Here is an 18917-nt window from a genome sequence, read left to right as displayed (position 1 = left end):
TTAGTATCATATTTGAAAACAATGGTTATATATTTTACAGAAACTTTTTATATTTTTGTTTTTATGTGATTTGAATTTTGTTTTTGTATTATACATGATCACGTGACTCCTTTATTCCGCAGATTTGTCCCCCGTTGCATCGTGCAAGCGTCGTCGCTGATCCCTCGATCTGCGGTCTTGCTGTTGCGCTAATTGCTGTATACTTTGCAGTAATTGCACTGTTTTATTACTGCATTGTCCAGCCGCAGCTCCGTTGAGCTTTCTTTTTGGCCGTTGCCATATTCTGTGTTGCGCTGGGCGCGCACTGTTCTACTATTGCGAGTTTGTCCTTGTTGGCTCCGTTGCGCGTTCTTTGTTTGCCAGTGTGAATTGTGTTTGTGTCTGTCGCCGAGGTGCCCTCCTAGGAATGGAGGGACCAAGCGCACCACCCGCAGAGTCACCTGTACGAGATAAGTATCAGTGTCCTGTGTGCCAAGCTGAGTTTGTTTTGGAGCAATCTCGAAGGAGGCATGTGCGAAAGCAGCATCCCGAAGCTGCAAGCTCTCTTAGTGGTAGTGCGAAAGCCTCCTACAGTTGTGATCAGTGTACTAATGTGTTTGCCCGCCGTGGCCAATTGTTTCAGCACCACGAGCAGAATCACGGGTTCGTGTCGAGGCTCAGTACGCATCAGTTCTCTTCCTATTCAGGTGAGGAAGATGCACGTGTTCTTGGCGCCATTTTTTTTGTGTCTGTGCATGCACGAAAAAAGTGAGCTTGTGTACAAACGCGAGTAGGCTTGCGTTAGAGCGCTCGCGTAGCGTTTACTGCATGCACGAAAGAAATGTAAGCTTGTGTACAAACGCAAGTAGGCTTGCGTTAGAGCGCTCGCGTAATGTTCTGCGGAGGAAAAGGGAGCGAAATTTTAAAGCAGGCAGTGGTTTCACAGCAACAGATTAAATCGCTTCCACGTACCTACATAAACGACTGAGGTATGACGGTCGAGTCACCAACATAGCAGATTTGAAGCTTCACCTTTCCTCCCGCAGCGTAGCGTTCTTGACAAGTCGGCCCACGTCCGTACATACCAGTGCATTGCAAATTATATCGCTGGGTAAAGTAAGGAACAAGCACAACAAATGCAGGACTTCCTGCTTTATTCAAACGACGCTGTTCGCATGCACAACCATTGAGTCTGCCACCAGAACAGCAGCAGAAGCGCAGGGTGTATTAGAAAAAAAGTAGGCTGACAAATGCAAATGAAGGGGAAACATTATGCACCTCAATGCTTGTGCTTATCTGCTGTGTATTGCTCTCTCCTCTGTAATTTTTAATGCGCAACTTGGAGCAGCAGTGCACCTCTTCTTTCCGCTTTGGCAAACATGCGTTATTTTCGAGGGTGAGAACTCGGACACAATGGAGCTACAAGCTTGCGCATATGTTCCTCTTGCTAGGAAATATTTCCCGCAACTGGCGAAATGATGGTCTTTTCTTTTTGTGAACAGCTGACGAAAAAGCCATCAGTGCTCACTCTGTACTCTTAATAAAGGAGTATGGCTATTTTCTGCATAATATATATATATATTGTATGTGCAGGTTACTAATAAAAATACGAAACTTATTTTGAGGCAGAAGCCTTGCTTGCTCTATGGAGCGAAAACTTGTGTGTGTTAAAGTTCAATGGTAACCATAAAAGATGGAGAACTCATGCAACCTGGCATGTAGCCGTTAGATTAATGATTGGCTGCGGGAGGTTCCTCGAGAGGGACAACCTGCTGTTGAGTTGAGGAAAGCCGGACCAGCGACCGGTTTATTTCCCTGGCAGGCAAACATTGCCCAGAACGAGCTCGCGCGGCTCGCATAGCGTGCATCACGTGATCGCGCAGCCAGGCGCATTCTCGCTCTAGCAATATGCAGTGGCTACACTACTGCCTACAACACCTGTATCGCACAAATTCCACCGGTGGCAGTATCTGCCATCCCATGGTAGTGGCCTGTGAAGCGCTACTTGGATTGCACAAATTCTTCCTTTGGCAGCACCTGCTATCCCAGGGCACTAGGGCACCACTTAACTGCTGTACTACTGTGCTAGCCGTGACATGAGGACTCCCAGGAAAGTAGACTAATTCTGCATACATGGGCGTTAACCCACTAGCTGTCGCATCATACCCTTATAATGGCGCCGAGCATGGGCTGTGGTACGGCGGCGACTGTCTTCAAGAGGTTAGCGTGCAGGTCACAAGGGGTGCAGCAGTGTTTTGGTGGTGGCTATGTAGAGCCATGCAGATGTACAATTGCCGGCTGCATGGCATCTGATTACATCACGCTGTTCACTAACAGTCTTAAGTGTGTGCGTCTTTTTAATGTTGTAACGTTGAAGGTCCCATTGTCAAGAAAGTGCGGTGTCGGTGTTGTTGCCATTGTAAGCGAAAAATCACGAGTACGACTCTGGAAAGTAGTCCCCAGGGAGCAAGCTAGGAGGCAAGTGGCCAGCCTACGTCACGTGACTGTGGCATCCACAAAGCCTGCCTGCCCATTGCAAACTGCTCACCTTTGTAGGTGGCAGCTAAATGAACGATTGGTATTTGAGAAGAGACCTGGGTCATTTAAGACCTGCAGCTGGGAGCAGCTGCCATTGCAGGACATTGGTGAATTGCTTATCCGCTGCACCACTACACTAGTTGGGGTATGAGGACTCTAAGGGATCCATGAATGTAAAGTAGAGAATGACCTTTTGCATGCATGGAAATTAATCCACTATGCTATCGCGTCATACCCTTAAGCTGGAGTTTTTTCCCCTCCGATTTTTTCCACTGTAATTTGAAACTGCAGCCTTTGTGAAACTTATTTATTGTGTACAGTATTGTATCTGTCAAAACAGCATTTGCTAGCCGGGGGTAGCGCACAGTTGCGTCGTACCAATAGTCCATGACTTAACACCTTTACTTGGGGGGGGGGGGGGCTTGCTTCACTTCCAGTAAGTACAAAGTAGATCACGCTTGGCTAGAGCGCTCGAGCGGTGTGCTGCGAAGCAAATAAAGTTAAATCTTATCGCAGCTGCTCTGCTGAGGGTAGGGCGCTGGTGCGTGTGCGTTTCACATGAATATTAGGCTGATCTTAAGGACAAGTATTATCAGTGAATGTCAATACCTACTTTATAATTTCACTTTATTTCCACCGGGCTGCACCGCTCGAGCGCTGTAGACAAGTGTGATCGACTCTTTACTCGTTAAACTGCTTGCAAAAAGAGTGTGCATCGGTCAAGGAAATCAAAATAGCTCGGTATTGATCAGATTACTGACTCAGCAAGCGCTTCTGAAGTGGATCCAGTATGGCTGCCAACTTCTATAATGTTAAATGGTTTCCTTCTTCTGTCGGCCGCCCGTCTTTGTCGCGCCAACTTAAGGGCATTGTAGTTCAAAAATCGGGTAAATTGCATTTCATCCGATCTTTTAAGAACATCTTTGAGGTGTAAAAATTTTAAATAGGGTAAAGTCAGGTTTTACCTAAAAACAAAAATACCCCTATGTACTCAGGGTACCTAGTGCCTCCATACTTAAGACGCTTAGCTACTGCCCTCAGTCACCCCTGATGAAGGAGTCGAGTCGGCTTCGAAACGTTTGGTTAAAGTTAAAATTTTTGGTTGGAGTTGTGCAGTTTATTATAAGTCTTCAAACCCAACCAGACAGGCAAATCTGTCAAAATGTTTAGTTTTCAATCTAGTTTAAGTACCATGACCCCTCTATCCTTCCCAAAAGATATGCTCTTACCTGATCCTCACCATCTGATTTCCCCCTTTGCATTACTCTTAAGGCTTTCTTCACTTGCTCTTTTGTTACTGGTGGTATGTCACAGTGCTGTCCGCTACTGCCTCTCATTAACGTCCTGATTGCATTGGCTACTCTATAGATTGGTTACTGTATATAATGACACTGTCTCTTAACGAATACATCTGGTTTTCTAGTGAGAGCTACACTGGGCTACCAGTCGAGCATTTCGCGGTAGCTGGAGGAGGCCAGTTGTGCGCATGTGCCGTTACCATGGCAACCGGAGAGGAGCAGCAGGTGCGCCGCGTTCTTAGTCGCCGCCTTGCCACACGCCCCTCTATCACCCGAACCGTGCGTCGCAAGTGCAGCATTGCTTATAAAAGGCGGGAGATGTAATGGGCGTCTCTATCACAACGTTTGACATGGATGCAGAGAATTGGAGTCCAGCTGCTTTTTAATGGCGGTATAGACAAGAGAAAATTAACTCTTCCGATCCTGAGGTTGTCCCCTGGCACTTGGCTACTCAGCAAAGAGAGAATGAGTGTAAGAAGGCGGAGAAAGCAGCGGAGACGCCCGAATAGAGGAACGGCTTGCCAAACTGAGATGCCAGACTGCCGAGTGTAATAGATGGCGTTAAGCCGCCGACATGGAGCCCAGTGTCTCATTGCTAAACATACAATGACCACAGCAAGCTCAGCCAGGGAAACGTATACCTCTCGATACATATATTCTGGCATAGATGAGCTATGCCACTTCCAATTTTTTGTATATGGCTAGTTTCCTCGTCACTGCTTTTAGACTACGTCCATTCTTTAGAGCATGCTCAATTCTCTCTATATTGTAACGTACTTGTTGATGGAGGGTGTTTTAATACATGGTGCTGGTCAAGACGGCACAGCATGAGTGCTAAATCACCGTCTTCCAGGTCAGCCACATGCCACCTGGCAATACTATAGTCGGATACAACTCAAGTCTGGCGCGAAGCTCCGGCCCACATTCAGGGCCTCTCCACACAATTCTTCCACAACAAAAAGTAATCTGTCGTTAAAACTTTTCTTGTTACCTAAAGAAAAAGCTACTTACAAGGAAAATAATTGTAAGCTGTAGAGTTTTGAAAACGTGGCTTGTTTGCTGTACTGAGTGAAAAGCTGATTTAGTTTACTATTTTGATTGGCCAGCGGAGTAATACAATCACCGCGGATCATGGCCCACTGTTAGCAACCGCTTTCTTTTCCTTTTTAGGTTGTGTCCGACTATAGGTGGCACTGTTGCCCCTTCCGAGAAAGAGAAGCGTTGTCATGATGCTGACAGCATTGCGGTCGACAGAAGGTTAAAATTGAAAATAACCGGGGGAGGGGGGGAGAGTGAGCAAAGGATTCCAGCTGAAGCGTGTTACGACTTCAACATGTTTGCTTGCCGTTACCGTGTATAGAACGGCTTAAGCCGCACAAAGTGCACAATGCCAAGAGCTGAGCTGTTGGCGTCATGGTTGCATGGCACTGTCCGGAAGCACTTGATAGTCGACATCACTGACGCACCGTAGCACTCTTTAAGGGCCAAACTAGCGCCACAGTAGTTTCTCAGACAAGCGGTGGCAATGAACAGGAGTCCATATGCAGATTTGGTCGCCGGGTTTGTAGTCAACCCGGCGATAGCAAAGGTTGTAGTGGCGTGCACCTGTGCTGTGATGTTGCCGGATCTGCACGTGGGCCAGCCGACTGCCTTCTTCAGCTTGTTGGGCAAATTGTTGGGTGCCTGGGATGAGTTGGGCATCATCTGGGCACAAGATCAGGCATACTATGTACCTCACATCTGTACACGAGGTCAAACGGCGTGAAGCGCATAATTTCCTCCAGGGTGTGTTGTTGGCGAAGGTGACATAAGGCAGGACTTCATCCCAAGCTTTGTGGTGTGCATCTACATACATTGACAGCATGTCCGCGATGGTTGTGTTCAATGAATGATAGGTCAACTGAGAAATAAATTAACTGCGGCCTAAACGGTGATCATCTCTCAGTAATCGTGTATGAAAGGCGCCATGCCGCAAGACATTGTGCTTGAAAAACTCCGTGATATCAGAAGCTGTACTACGAGGGATTGCCGTGGCTTTGGCATAGCGAATGAAATAGTCTGTGCCAGCTATAATCCCATTGTTTCTGGTCAGCAACAAAGTGAAAGGGCTGAGGAGTCCATACCTGCTTGGTCGAAAGGAGCGCGAGTGGCTGTAATGGAGTTAAATGATGGCGTCTTCCAGTGCTCGCATTCTCTGGAGCTTTTAATGTAACGTTTGACAGCGCCGGTGAGCCCCGGCCAATAGTACATGCTCCCCACTGTGACGAGCGTTCGTGAGAAAACGCAAGTGGCCACATGTGGGCTATTGTGGCAAGTGAAAAGTGCGTCAGCATGAATATCAGCTGGAATTAAGAGATGGTAAGCTCTATTGTGGCCTCGAGTTGTACAGGAGACCATGCCGAAGACAGAAGGAGCTGAGATAGAGAGAAGTGTCAAGATAGATTCGTATTGTTGCCTTCAAGGTGGTCAATGATAGGGTGAATTTCCGCATCCGCCTGCTGCTGGGTCATCAGGTGGTGTGCGAGCCAGTGTTTCCACGTGTTCCTGTTTACGGCCTGACTTTTATACAGTAGTGATGTCAAATTCCTGGAGCCGTAAGCTCCATCGTGGCAGGCGCCCAGATGGTTCTCGCAAATTTGCCAGCCAGCGTAGATAGTGATGATCAGTTACGAAAGGGCAATTTTATGATGGCCCGCATGGCCACAAGACATTCTTTCTCAGACTTAGAGTAATTGCTTTCGGCGTAAGAAAGAGTGTGGCTAGCATATGTAGGAACCATCTCTAGGCCATCTTGGTGTCGGACAAGGAGAGCATGAAAACCGATGTTGCTGGCATCGGTGTGAACCTCGGTGTTGGCATCTTCTTTGAAGTGTGCAAAAACGGGAGATGCTTGAAGGTGCTGGCGTAGCATGGTGAAAGCAGTGTGTTGCTTGGTGGCCCACACAAAGGAGATATTACTAGTGAGGCACGTCAACGGCTCTGTAGTTGTGAAGTCAGCAATAAAGTGCCAGTAATCCGCACAGAGACTCGGGAAGTGCTTGAGGGCTTTCTTGTCAGTAGGAACGGGAAAATGTGCGACGGCGGCAGTCTTCTCGGGAATCCGGCCGCATTCCTTCAGCTCTCACAACGTGACCAAGAAGTTTGAGGTCTTTCTAACTGAAAGGGCACTTCTGGAGCTTCAGGTATGCCGACCGGAGACCTTCGAGGACAGCATGCAGTCGCTGGGGATGCTCATCAAGTGTTTTCAGAAAACGATGACACCCAAGTACACAAGACAGATTTGCTGCTTGTCACCTGTGAGGACAGTGTCTATCATCCGTTGAAACATGGAAGGGGTGTTGCACATGCTGAAAGAAAGCACTTTGAATTCATAGAGGCCATGTGGTGTCACAAAAGCGGTGTTCTTGTGGTCCCTTTCATCTAGTTCAGTTTTCCAATAGCCGCTTTTCCAAGTCGACTGAGAAACACTTAGTGCAACACAATTTGTCCAGCGTGTCGTCATTGCGCGGCAACGGGTAGACGTCCTTTTTGGTCCCACTGTTCAGTTTTGCATGGTTGACACAAAACCGCAGAGCAGCGTCGTCCTTTTTAGCCAGGATAACAGGCAAAGATCACGGGCTTTGGGAAGGTTTAGCTACTCCATTGTCGAGCCTCTCCTGAACTTGCGATCCTTAGCGGAAACATGAAGTGATGGGCGTTTGGCGAACCTGCGAAGAACCAAAGCACAGCTTGAATTCGAGCAGTGGTTGCTCCAAGGCCAGCTGTTGCTCCCCGGACAGGTGGCAGTTGATGTAGACGTCTCAAGGTAGGGCTCGTCAGTGCCTGCTGCAGCGGATGCAAAGCAGAAGCGATACTAGTTCCAGGAAAAGCATGCCGGTGCTCATTATAAAGATTAGTGAAAAGGATCGCAGACTGGCCACCATGAAGCGTCAGTGAGCTGTGAGCAGCGCAGATGCCCTGAGTCAGCAGGAGTGAATGGTTAGCCTCTTACTGCTTCAGCATCATGCAAGTTGTCGTAGGTGACTTCCAATAAAATACTGCTCCGTGGTGGCAATGTGACGATGTCTCAAGAGATGCGAAGCGTAGCACTATGGCAGCAAGAGCTGGTCAGTTGGGGGGTCATGCCGCTCGAAAAGGTAATAATTTGTTGTAGATGATTGCACCATACTTCTGCACAGTCAATGCCGATACTCAGATCCCAGGAGCAATCGCACAGAACGACGCAACTGAAAACGTAGATCTATTAATTTGATTACCAGCTGTGCAAATACCCTTTACGGTAACGAGATGACCACTATCGAATCGAATAGTCAGCCCCAGTGTCCACTAATGCACAGTCTATGTGACCGTCGAGAATAACCTATGCCTAAAGAAACACGATTGTCTGGCTTGGACGAGGGTGCCATCAGTTCGTGTTCGCAGTGTAGCAGCGACAGTGGTAGGTCTTCAGCGCAGCAACTCCTAGCAACTTCGCCCCCTGAAGGTCGATGGTCTCAGTTTTCCCGGCGAGGTCTGGACGATGGACCATGTGCCGCTCCCAGAGAGCTGTGCGGGGTCAGCGAAGATGAGCATAACTAACGTGGTACACGGGATAGAAGTATGCTACAGTGAATTAATATAAAGGGTCAGTCGCTGTTCCGCAAGGAAGTCTTCAATGGCAGGGGGTTGGTGGCCAAACTGGGGTCTCTGAGAATTGGTGCGACAACCCTGCAGGCTGAGGCGTCAGTAAGAGCAATAGCGGTACAGGTGGCCTGGTTCTCCGCATTGAAAGCAATGTGGCCAGCTGTCAGGTGTGCACCAGATGTCGGCCTTCCACACGGACGCTTCGCGATCATTGTTGGCACTGAGGGCAGCATAACAGGATGGGTTGCATGAATCGGTGCTGATGAAGTGGGAACCAAATGCTGCACAACCTTACCATAGGTGGTAGTCTCCCGGTGGACGTGGTGTTTCCACAATAGAGCCCAGGACGCCTGTTGCACCTTTTTGCAAAGGAGCGGAGATTAAACCCAGCGTAAGCTGCAAAACTTGCGAAGCTCTTCACGCACAATGGTGGGAATCAGATTGCGCAAATTGTTACGGCGGCTCATGGTGGTGGCAAACGATGCGGTTACTGCAGCAGCATGCACGGGCTGCTTTTATGTCGAGAACAAATGAAAATGACCCCAGGTGGCCAAAGATAACTATGTTCTGTGCATGGCAGGCTTTAGCACCTCATGGCTTTGGTGCATTTACTGCTCAAGCATTGTTTTAATGTACATAAAGGCTCTTTGGCTCATCTAGCCTTTTTATTCATGCTCATCACAGACTTTTCTTCTGCCTTTTGCTTGGGCAAAATATAGACTGACTGATTGAATGAATGTAGTAGTGCATGCATTGCGGTAAATTTTTTTTTGCAGCATAGTTAATCATGTTCTTAGCAGCCATATGAGGATAAAACAAAAAATTTGCAATAAATGCATTTCTACGGTAAGCACCGAAATACGAGAACTCTTCTTGCTGTTTTCCTGCCCAGTCATGTAGTCCCAGCAAGTAGAACACAAAGTAAAGAAAAATGACAAGGTACTGACTAATGTCCGTGCTGCACACATATGTACACGCTGTTGCACCGAGTGGTGACGGCCACTATGGCTTGATGGGCCTGCTTCTTGTGGCACAGTTATTCTGCACTAAAAAACATGATTGGCAAACAAGCTCTGGTCGCGCTTTTGGCCGTGGTATCAAGATCTAAATAGTTCTTGCACCATGATCTCAAGGCAGGATGTGAATTGTTCTTTGTTAAGAGAAATTTCAAGCCAGCTGAACACAATGTTAAACATTGCACCAGAATCCTTTCTGTACGTAGGTTATGTGCGGCTTGAATTCCAGCAGTCCTGCATTGTGCGGGACCCCAACACCTAGGTTCTCGTTTAGTTTCTGGGACATCTTGTTGCCTTTTGAAAGTTCAGCCAAAATGGTCTTTGGCTGAACCGTATGTCGCCTGAAAAGAAATTTGTGTTCGACAAGCTGTACTAGGTGCAAATCGGACACAGAAAGGAGGGCCACAAAGCATACGACGAGGTGGATTATATTCCGTTTCATACATCAGGTGCAACGTTGTGAAAGGTACAGAAGTAGTCCATGCGTAAAAATTAAGGGAGGTGTGTTACTCCGCACTTGCTCTGTGACCGAGTGGTCTAAGGCATGAGAAAGTGACACTGTGTCGTCAGCAGTAATAGTGCATTTAATTGGGTTCATGACGAATGTGGGATGTAGTAATCTTCGATATTGTTATTGCGCTACTCATAATTTACATAAACAAGAACAACACATACAGACGGCATCGGGTAATCTGGCAGCGCATTGCTCCAAGTGCGAAAACTGTAAGCCATTTCTTGATAGCACCACTGCCATCCTTCGATCCGAAGATAAAATGCAAAGGGAGCTTTATGAAGCATTTTGCATGACGTCTGAGAAGGAAGGCACTTGCGTAAGCGACCCTTTGGGAGCGCTGACGAAGCGAGAGATCAACTTTTTAAGGAAGTGAAAAGACTGCATCCTCCACACATGCCTGTCAGCAGAAGATTAGACAACTCATCTCTATGAAGCTACCTGTTTTTGTGTCCGTTCTTTTCTCATCTTAAGAGTTCATATAAATCGAATTGCCCACGCAATAAAATCAGTTGATAGTTTGCGCCCTGTCTGTATGTGTCATTCTTGTTTGTGTAAACCATGAGTAGCGCAATAGCAATGTCGAAGATTACAAACCAACTAGGCCCATTTGAAGCTCTTCTTGGATGTAGTAAGCCTGCAGGCAAATCATTTCCTATGTTATAGTGTCTACTACTTTTTGGTCGTGGGTGTAGGCAGTGCAAACAAGAGCGGTAGCTTTGATTCGTTGCACTTGATGTATGAAACAGCATAGTCATGAAGCATAAATAGCTGTCGGCCTGCTACGAGCCTGGCTTGTCCAAGTCCTCGGGTAGCTCCAAGTCCTCGGAGGGGGTGTAGCTTGAAAGCAGTACAAGATCACAATGCTCGCTACGCCACAAGTTGTTATCAATGTGCAAGCAGAGTCTCAGGTGGAGGCGATCAAATTTTTCCTAGCAGTGGGAATCATATTCTCATATTCCTAAGAGGCATACTTTTTTAACACAACAGTGTGGCCTAGGCACGTTGGTATGCATCCCTGGTGAAAAACGGGGTTCCATATCTGTTCGGTACCCGCCACGGTGGCTCAGCGGTTAGGGCGCTCAACTCCTGATCCGGAGTTCCCGGGTTCGAACCCGACTACGGCGGCTGCGTTTTCATGTAGGGAAAACTCTGAGGCGCCCGTGTGCTGTGTGAGGTCTGTGCACGTTAAAGATCCCCAGGTGGTCGAAATTATTTGGAGATCTCCACTGCAGCACCTCTTTCTTCCTTTCTTCTTTCACTCTCTCATTTATCCCTTCCCTTACTGTGCGTTTCAGATGTCCAATGATATACGAGACAGATAGTGCGCCATTTCCTTTCCCCAAAAATCAATTATTATTATTATTATTATATCTGTTCGAGCTGTTTTTCATATGATGTAGGTTACGAGCGTATACTACGAGTATGTGTGAGATAATAGAGGCACCAATTAAGAGATTAGTGATTAAATTAGTAGCAAAATGCGTGTATGCGAACATGGTTTGGCAAGGTGAGGTGAAGACAGTGGCCATTAATGTTGCATCATACCCTTAAACGGTAACTGAAAAGGGGTAAAAATAGGTGATGGCAATGATGTATACTGAATCACGTATCATCCTTCCGTGAAAATGTTTCATCTAGGCTCTGTAGCTCTACAGATATCTGCAGTTAAAAATGACCTCTGCGTTTTCCCTCTCAAATCACACGCAGAGTGAAGTTCAGAAATAATCACATTACAGACATGTGCTGCACTCCACCCACAATGCATTACCAGGTAATTCTGCACACTTGGTTATTTTTTAACAGTGTTAGCTCTTACTACTTCCAATTGCTTGTTTCGTGTCTGCTCTCAGATTTCAAGATGCGGGGCTAAATAGCGTGATCATAGTTGTAACACCTCAATTCAGCAAAATGTGACACCCCACTACGTGATCACGCGCGCGTGCAGTTGCCGAGCCGGCACAGCGGCTGGATTATATCCTATACTGGCGTTCTGCTATATGTGTACCGTCTGAGCGGGCGCCAAGACTGGTGCCACTTGGGATCACCATCGGTGATAAAATCGTGGCCCGCCTGTTTGACACAGAGGGTTCAGAGTGTGGCAAACAGAATGGCATGAGTCGGCAGACAAAGTTGTTAGTTGAGTTTAAACTCGGTGTGTGTGGGGGATTCGTACCCATAACCTTTGGTCTTCGAAACCGTAATGGAGGCAGCTTTTATAGGGCCGTGGTGGGTGAACCAGTGGTTGCAGAAGGATGCGAGCGGCACCGAACGAATCATCGTTGCTTGGTGTACACATTGGTATCCAAATTTGTCGAAAGCATAGGTGAAAGCAACTTAGCTAATGCTCTTCAAAGAAGTTAGGACGGCGCTAAAACGACAAAGACAAAGAGGCACGAACACAAAAGGACGGGCGCCCGTCCTGTTGTGTTCGTGCCCCTTTGTCTTTGTCGTTTTAGCGCCGTCCTAACTTCTTTCAAGATATGAACCAACTAGCCCAAATCAAAGTACTTCTTAATGCTCTTCATTTGATTTCGCATTGGTAAATCATTCTTTAGTTTTTCTCTTTGCCGCCTGCTGCCCCGCTGCGGTTAAAAAGCAAACGAGAGTGGGAAGGGCACACAATGCATTCTGCCAGGGCCAGGCAAGCACCTCGCCTTCTTCGCTGCGGCTCTGGTGAACTAGTGACGGCGTTCCCTGTCTGCCGTGCTGTGCAAAAGCTGGGATTTTTAATGATGTGTTGTAAACAGTCAGCTTCTTTTTGAGGACTTGAGTGCACCCTGCACACCCAAGTTTATCCCCTACATAATTGCACGCATTTCATAGCCACCTTGTTAAACACTCTTAGGGATCCTTTAAAGGTAGACGTGAAGCGTCCCCCTTTTTTTAAGTGGGGCTTATTGTCCCAAGGCAATTCTAGCAATGAGGGACGACACAGTGGAATACTGATAATTTCTGCTGTCATGGTATCTCGCCTTTCACATCTACTAAAATGTGGCCACTATGGCTGGCATCGAGTCAGCCTTGCCCAGTTCCCTAAGCACTGAACCATCACGGCAGGGCTGGACATGCTTTTCAGCCAAACACCATTATTTAAAGATAAGCATTTCCAGCGGCACATCCAAGTGCCATATCCACTACCTATAGATTAAGAGAAATTTTGCCCGCACATCTGTGTGTAACGGAATTTTTTTTCAGGCACTATGCATTCAGTGCAATAGTACCTGTAGTTGATGCAGATTTCTGGTGTGCTTAACAGTTATATGGTGGTTGCCTTTAGTATATCGTGCTGTATGCCTGTGTTTTCAGCTTTTGATTTCTCATAGCTTGCATTAGGTTGCTAGACTTTTGAAACGTATGGCAGCCATAACTCACACAACTGTACTGCACCGCTTTTAAAAGGCAAGGTAGGTTATAGTTAGTAACATCAGAACAGTTAAAATATGTCACATATGAAGTCAAGCCGGTGCTGGGGTAGGTGGGCCTTAAGAACTTTGAGTGAGCCTTGAGCGATCACTTCTAGCCCATGTTCTGATGGCTTCCTTACATCTTGAACTTCAGCTAAAGGGTTAGCAAATCAAGCTTGCTCAGTCTATAATATCTCTTCATTAAATATGTGCATTTGTATTTTTGTTTGCAGATTTTGCAGCCTGGAAGGAAATGGAAGAAATGAAGGAGAAAGTGAAATTCATAGCATCTAGTGGGCCTAAGCGTTCATCCTCGGGAGTAATGCAGATGTGCCTGTTGTGCAATAGGTCAGGAATGCATGTGAAAACTGGAGAAGGGAGCGGCAGCCAAAGTTAGTGCGCAGTGTGAAGTGCAACAAGCACTGCTTTGCAACTATGGATGTCACACAAGAAGGTGAGAACGTAACTGTTGAGTACCAGGCTGAGCATTATGGTCATGATAAAAGTGTGAAGCATCAGCGCTTGACATCCACCCAGAAGAATGCCATAGCCGCAAAACTAAGCCTAGGAGTCCCTAGTAAAAGGATTTTGCTGGATGCACACGCAACTGGTGGAGATGAATTGAATGTGCTCCATACTTTGAACAGGCACGATGTTTACAATGTAAAACGCAAGTTTCATATTGGATATGAGGAGCAGAAAGACCCAGATGAGTTTGTCAGCATGAGGATGTGGATAGATGAGCTTCAAGAAACCTCAGCTTTGCTGTATGCTGATAAAGAGCTGCTTACAGAACAATGCATAGGGAAGTTTAAAATGGCTCTTATGAATAGCACTCAGAAGGAGTTCCTGCTCGAATATGGTAAGAAAAGTGTGTCCATAGACTCGACTTATGGCACTAATTCTCATGGCCTCCAACTAACAACATTGCTTGTAATTGGCAAAGACTGGTCAGGGATTCCATGTGCCTACCTGCTCTCAAAAAGTACTACGGAGGAAACTATGGTTGCTTTTTTTCAGCCAATCAAAGACAGACTTGGTGAGGCACTCTGCACTGAGCTCTTCATGTCAGATGGTGCGCCAGCATATTACAATGCTTGGGCAAGGGTAATGGGGAGCCCCCAGAAACGCGTGCTCTGTACTTGGCATGTGAAGCATAATTGGAACTCTCATGTCAGTAAAGTGAGTGGCAGAGAAAACCAGAAAGTGGTCAAGGAAACTCTGCACACATTGATGCTTTGCCCAAGCGTGCCAGAATTTGAGGCTATTCTTGCAAAATTTCTGGCGTCAAAATCTGTGGTTGGGCTCAGTCCCTTTATTGAGTACTTTGAAAAGTATTATGCAAACCGTCCAGAGCAATGGGCCCTCTGCTATAGGGACGGTAGCAACCTCACTACTAACAACCATTTGGAGAGTATGCATAATGAACTGAAGACTGTTTACTTGCAGAGGCTGCAGTGCAAGCGGTTAGACAAGCTGTTGATTACTTTGCGGCAATTCACTAATGAACGGCTCCTGAAGCAGCTTGTTTCTGAGGTGAGGCCCAAGGCAGACCACCGCACTGCTGACAACTTCAAGAGGCATTGTGCAGGTGTAACTATATCGAAATCTAGCGTTTGCAAAGCACTTGACGGTGCCTGGCTTGTGGAGTCTCAATCCTTAAGACAACATCAGTACACAGTAGTAAAGGGGTGCACGGCATGCATAGGTTGCGGGATGAGCTGCCAGGAATGCAACATTTGTATCCACAGTTTCCATTGTACATGCAGTGACTTCGGGAACAGCTTGAGTTTGTGCAAGCACATTCATGCTGTTGCACAATGGGAACTGGAACAAAATTTTGGGTTTCAGGGCCCACATGATGAAGATGGAGCCCCTCCCTCAACTTCTGTGCAGACTAGTTCATTTCCATTGGACGAGCCTCAGGCACTTCTTGTTAGCATTCAGGCTGAGTCTATCCCTCAGCCACAAAATTCTAACCTTGAAGGCGTTTGCACCCTGACTGCAGCTATTCTACAAGACCTCATGAACAAAGAGGCCCCAGTTGATCCGTCAAGGGTAGAATTTTTGATGAAGAAACTTCACGAAGGTAGGCAAGCTGTTAAACAATTCCCAGACAAGCAGCCATCACTACCGAAGTCCACTCCTAGTAACAAAAAACTTGAGAAGCAGCCAGATTATTGGCCCAGAAAGAACCGCACCTCTGCATCTGCTTCGTCTGTATGCTTTCCAGCACCGACGGTTTTGCAGCAGGACTACTTAAAACAAATGCTTCTCGATGATGTAGAGGTTTATGTTATTCAACCCAACAGTGACCATGAATTTTAGTGCTGTATGCAGTTTGGGCATGCAGTTCAGTGTCATAATGACTTTGCTCTAATTATAACACATGCTGCAGGAAGTAGTTTCGGCTTACATCGCGCCTCGTTTTACTGGGAATTAAATACGGGGAAATGTATACTGAGGTTTTTTATGATATATGTAGTCGTGTGTTGCTCCAACCTCCAGATTTTCGGTACGGACTGCCTGTGCGTTCCTGTGAAGCATATGATGATGCAGTGTGGCTGTATATTTTACTAGGAATAGTTCTTGTTTATTCCACTAACCACCAGGCCTGCCCATTATTGCCACATGTAATTGCACAGTGTAAATGAGCACTCTCCTCTGGTACGAAGTAACATGGATTGCGCACGTAAGGTGCCAACATTGCTCATGTAGGCTGTCTGGGTAGAAATAATGTTGTGCTGAATAAAACAATAGGAACAGTCATATCCTTCATGCTGCGTATTCTTCCAGTAGTGTGGTAATCAGGTGTTCTCGAGCGTAATAGAGTGCTTTGCAGATTATGCATAGTGGTGGTCTGCTCTGGACGCTGGTAGTGTGTGTTGCTAAACTAGTCGTCTGCAGGTTTATAGAGCAGTGTTACTTGGAATGGGGCTCAGTGTCGAGTAACGATGCAGTCTGGTACGGTGGTAGCATGGATGGTGCGTGAGTGAGAGAACTCCATTGGTATTCGTATGGCCTGCTCAGGCAGTCAAGTGTTCTGTAGCATAAACAGTGGGTTACAGATTATGCATAGTGGTGGTCTGCTCTGGACGCTGGTAGTGTGTGTGTTGGCAAGCTAGTAGTCTGCAGGTTTATATACTAGTGTTGCTTGGAATGGGGCTCAGTGTTTAGTAGCGATGCAGTCTGGTACGGTGGTAGCATGGATGGTGCGTGAGTGAGAGTGCCTCCATTGGTACTCGTATGGCCCGCTCGTGCAGTCAAGTGTTCTGTAGCATAAAACAGTGGGTTGTTGTAGATTGTGGATAGTGGTGGCCTGCTCTGGATGCTGGTAGTGTGTGTTGCTAAGCTAGTCGTCTGCAGGTTTATAGACTAGTGTTGCTCGGAATGGGGCTGTGTCGAGTAGCGAGGAAGTCTGGTACGGTAGTAGCATGGATGGTGCGTGAGTGAGGCTCCTCTGCCATTATAGTGTTTGTGTTCAGTAAGGCCTCTAAATACTTGTGTGCTATCGATTTCAGCAGGCACATGTGCCGCAGCATAGTGCTGCATCTGGCACAAGAGCTTAAAAGCGGTTGAAGTACAAAAAGGTTTGAAATGCGGGCCAGTTGGTACATTGCAACTTGAAAAAAAAACCAGTAACAAGGTACAAGAGAAAGAGTGTTCACGCCACGACTGGTCATTGTGGCGTGAACACTCCTTTTGTCTCTTGTGACTGGTTTTTTCAAGTTGAAGTACGAAGCCAAACTGATTTTGCCAAGCTTTTGTTTGGTAGGAGTGGTGCTCGCACCCGCGGACCAACAGGTGTTTCAAAATGATCGACCACTTTGCCTTCAATACATGTCATAAACGTGGCATTTATCCAGCTATGTTTATTTAAACATATGTAGGCATCATTCGCTTTCAACATATGTGCCCTAAGCTTTATGATTTAGGTCTCTGTCGTGCACTTTTTGGTTTGGACGAGGCTGACCCCAACCATGGCCCCCCAAACGGAGTTACCTTCACCCCACTAAAGCAGAAAGAAGTAGTAGTGGCAAAGTGCTGTGTGAAAGTGAGCAAGGCATCAGGGGTGAGGTGATTGAGGGAAGAGAGTCAACCAACGACGGCTGCCAACCAAAGTGACCTTCACACCGCTGCAGCAGAAAGAAGCATTGGCAGAGTGGTGTGTGAAAGTGCGTGAGGTTTCCGGGTGAGGTGACTGGGGGAAAAGAGCGTCCACGAGAGTCAACTTTTTTAGCTGGCGCAAGATTGACCGTAACCACGACCACCAACCATATTCACCTGCACCCCACTGCAACCGGAGGGCCAAGGAGTGGCAAAGTTGTGTGAAAGTGTGCCACTGCCAAGCACTCCTGGGACTATAAGATGGTGACGACACCACATCACCCTTCACAACTTGTTTTCCGAAAGGGCCACTGCCTTTGAGAACCGCTATGTTGTGTGCATGGACTGCCGCTGCGCCGCGATCATTGTGTGTTTTTAAATTCGTATTCAGTGCGAACATCTCGATTCATTCTAATTATTATCTGACATTCTTAATCCTAACCACTAGTGTATGTGTTCAATTTGCATCTAGTTCAGCGGCAGACTGTAAATGTATATAGTGCTCTGTCATCCGTAATTGTAATCACTTGTACGTATGCAGATTACACACATACAAGTGATTACAATTACGGACGATAGAGAGCACTATATACACGTGTTTACAGTATCTATCACATGGCAGTCTTTGATTAATGTAGTATGGTTTTTGATTTGCCTGCGTGTGTCTTCATAGAAATATATGTGTTGTTTTTACCTGAATTTGTGGCTGTGTCCCATTCACAACGCGTCAAGCTCCACCCCCTTCCGGCATGGTTTGGCAAGGTGCTTCGCATTTCTGCTGAGCTGCGAGAGCACATATGCATGGTAGGAACACAGGTCAGCATATTCACAAATGCCTTCATTCTGCCTCACCCTCAGGCTTGCAAGTGGAAGGTTTGCTGTGCACTTTTGTGACGGCTATACGTGTTTAGTTGAAGGCAAGGATGAGTCACTACCGAGAGTACTTGAATTGGAGTCCAGTTTGATTGGTAGAAGCAGAGGATTTGACGAATTACACAACAGTGTGCCTTGAACTTTGTTTTGCTTGCCTAATTGGCTGCTTGGCACTGTCTCTATAGCCTGAATTTTAAGGAGAAAGCCTTTAATGACTCATACGCGCAGCCATGGATCTGTCCGGCGTCCGTTACATTCAGCACCTCTATAAGAAAAAAAATTTTGTGCACGGTGGGTTACGAACCACCATCCTTCCATTCCGCAGCCGAGCGTGCTAACGACTATGCTACATCCTGCCAATGCATATGTAATTCTACTTGTCCAGGACGCTGGAGAGTCTTTGTGCAAAGGCGTGGAATCAGACGGATGCCTCCCAAATGCCCTCCAGTGTCTCCTGCATTTAAAATTCACAAACAGTTGTGTACTTAACTTCTTAAGCACACATCAGTGACACAAGCAGCAACACCGCGCTAAAGGGATTTGCCTCACCGCACTTCAAGTAAGC

General features: G+C 46.7%; 1 pseudogene; it reads left to right on the top strand.

The window, feature by feature from the left end:
• Positions 1-361: 361 nt before the first annotated feature.
• On the top strand, positions 362-15234 carry LOC144129351 (uncharacterized; annotated as a pseudogene).
• Positions 15235-18917: the final 3683 nt, after the last annotated feature.

This window comes from Amblyomma americanum, chromosome 1 (assembly GCF_052857255.1).
Source record: "Amblyomma americanum isolate KBUSLIRL-KWMA chromosome 1, ASM5285725v1, whole genome shotgun sequence".
Classification (NCBI taxonomy): domain Eukaryota; kingdom Metazoa; phylum Arthropoda; class Arachnida; order Ixodida; family Ixodidae; genus Amblyomma; species Amblyomma americanum.
This window is presented reverse-complemented; position numbering and strand designations above follow the sequence as displayed.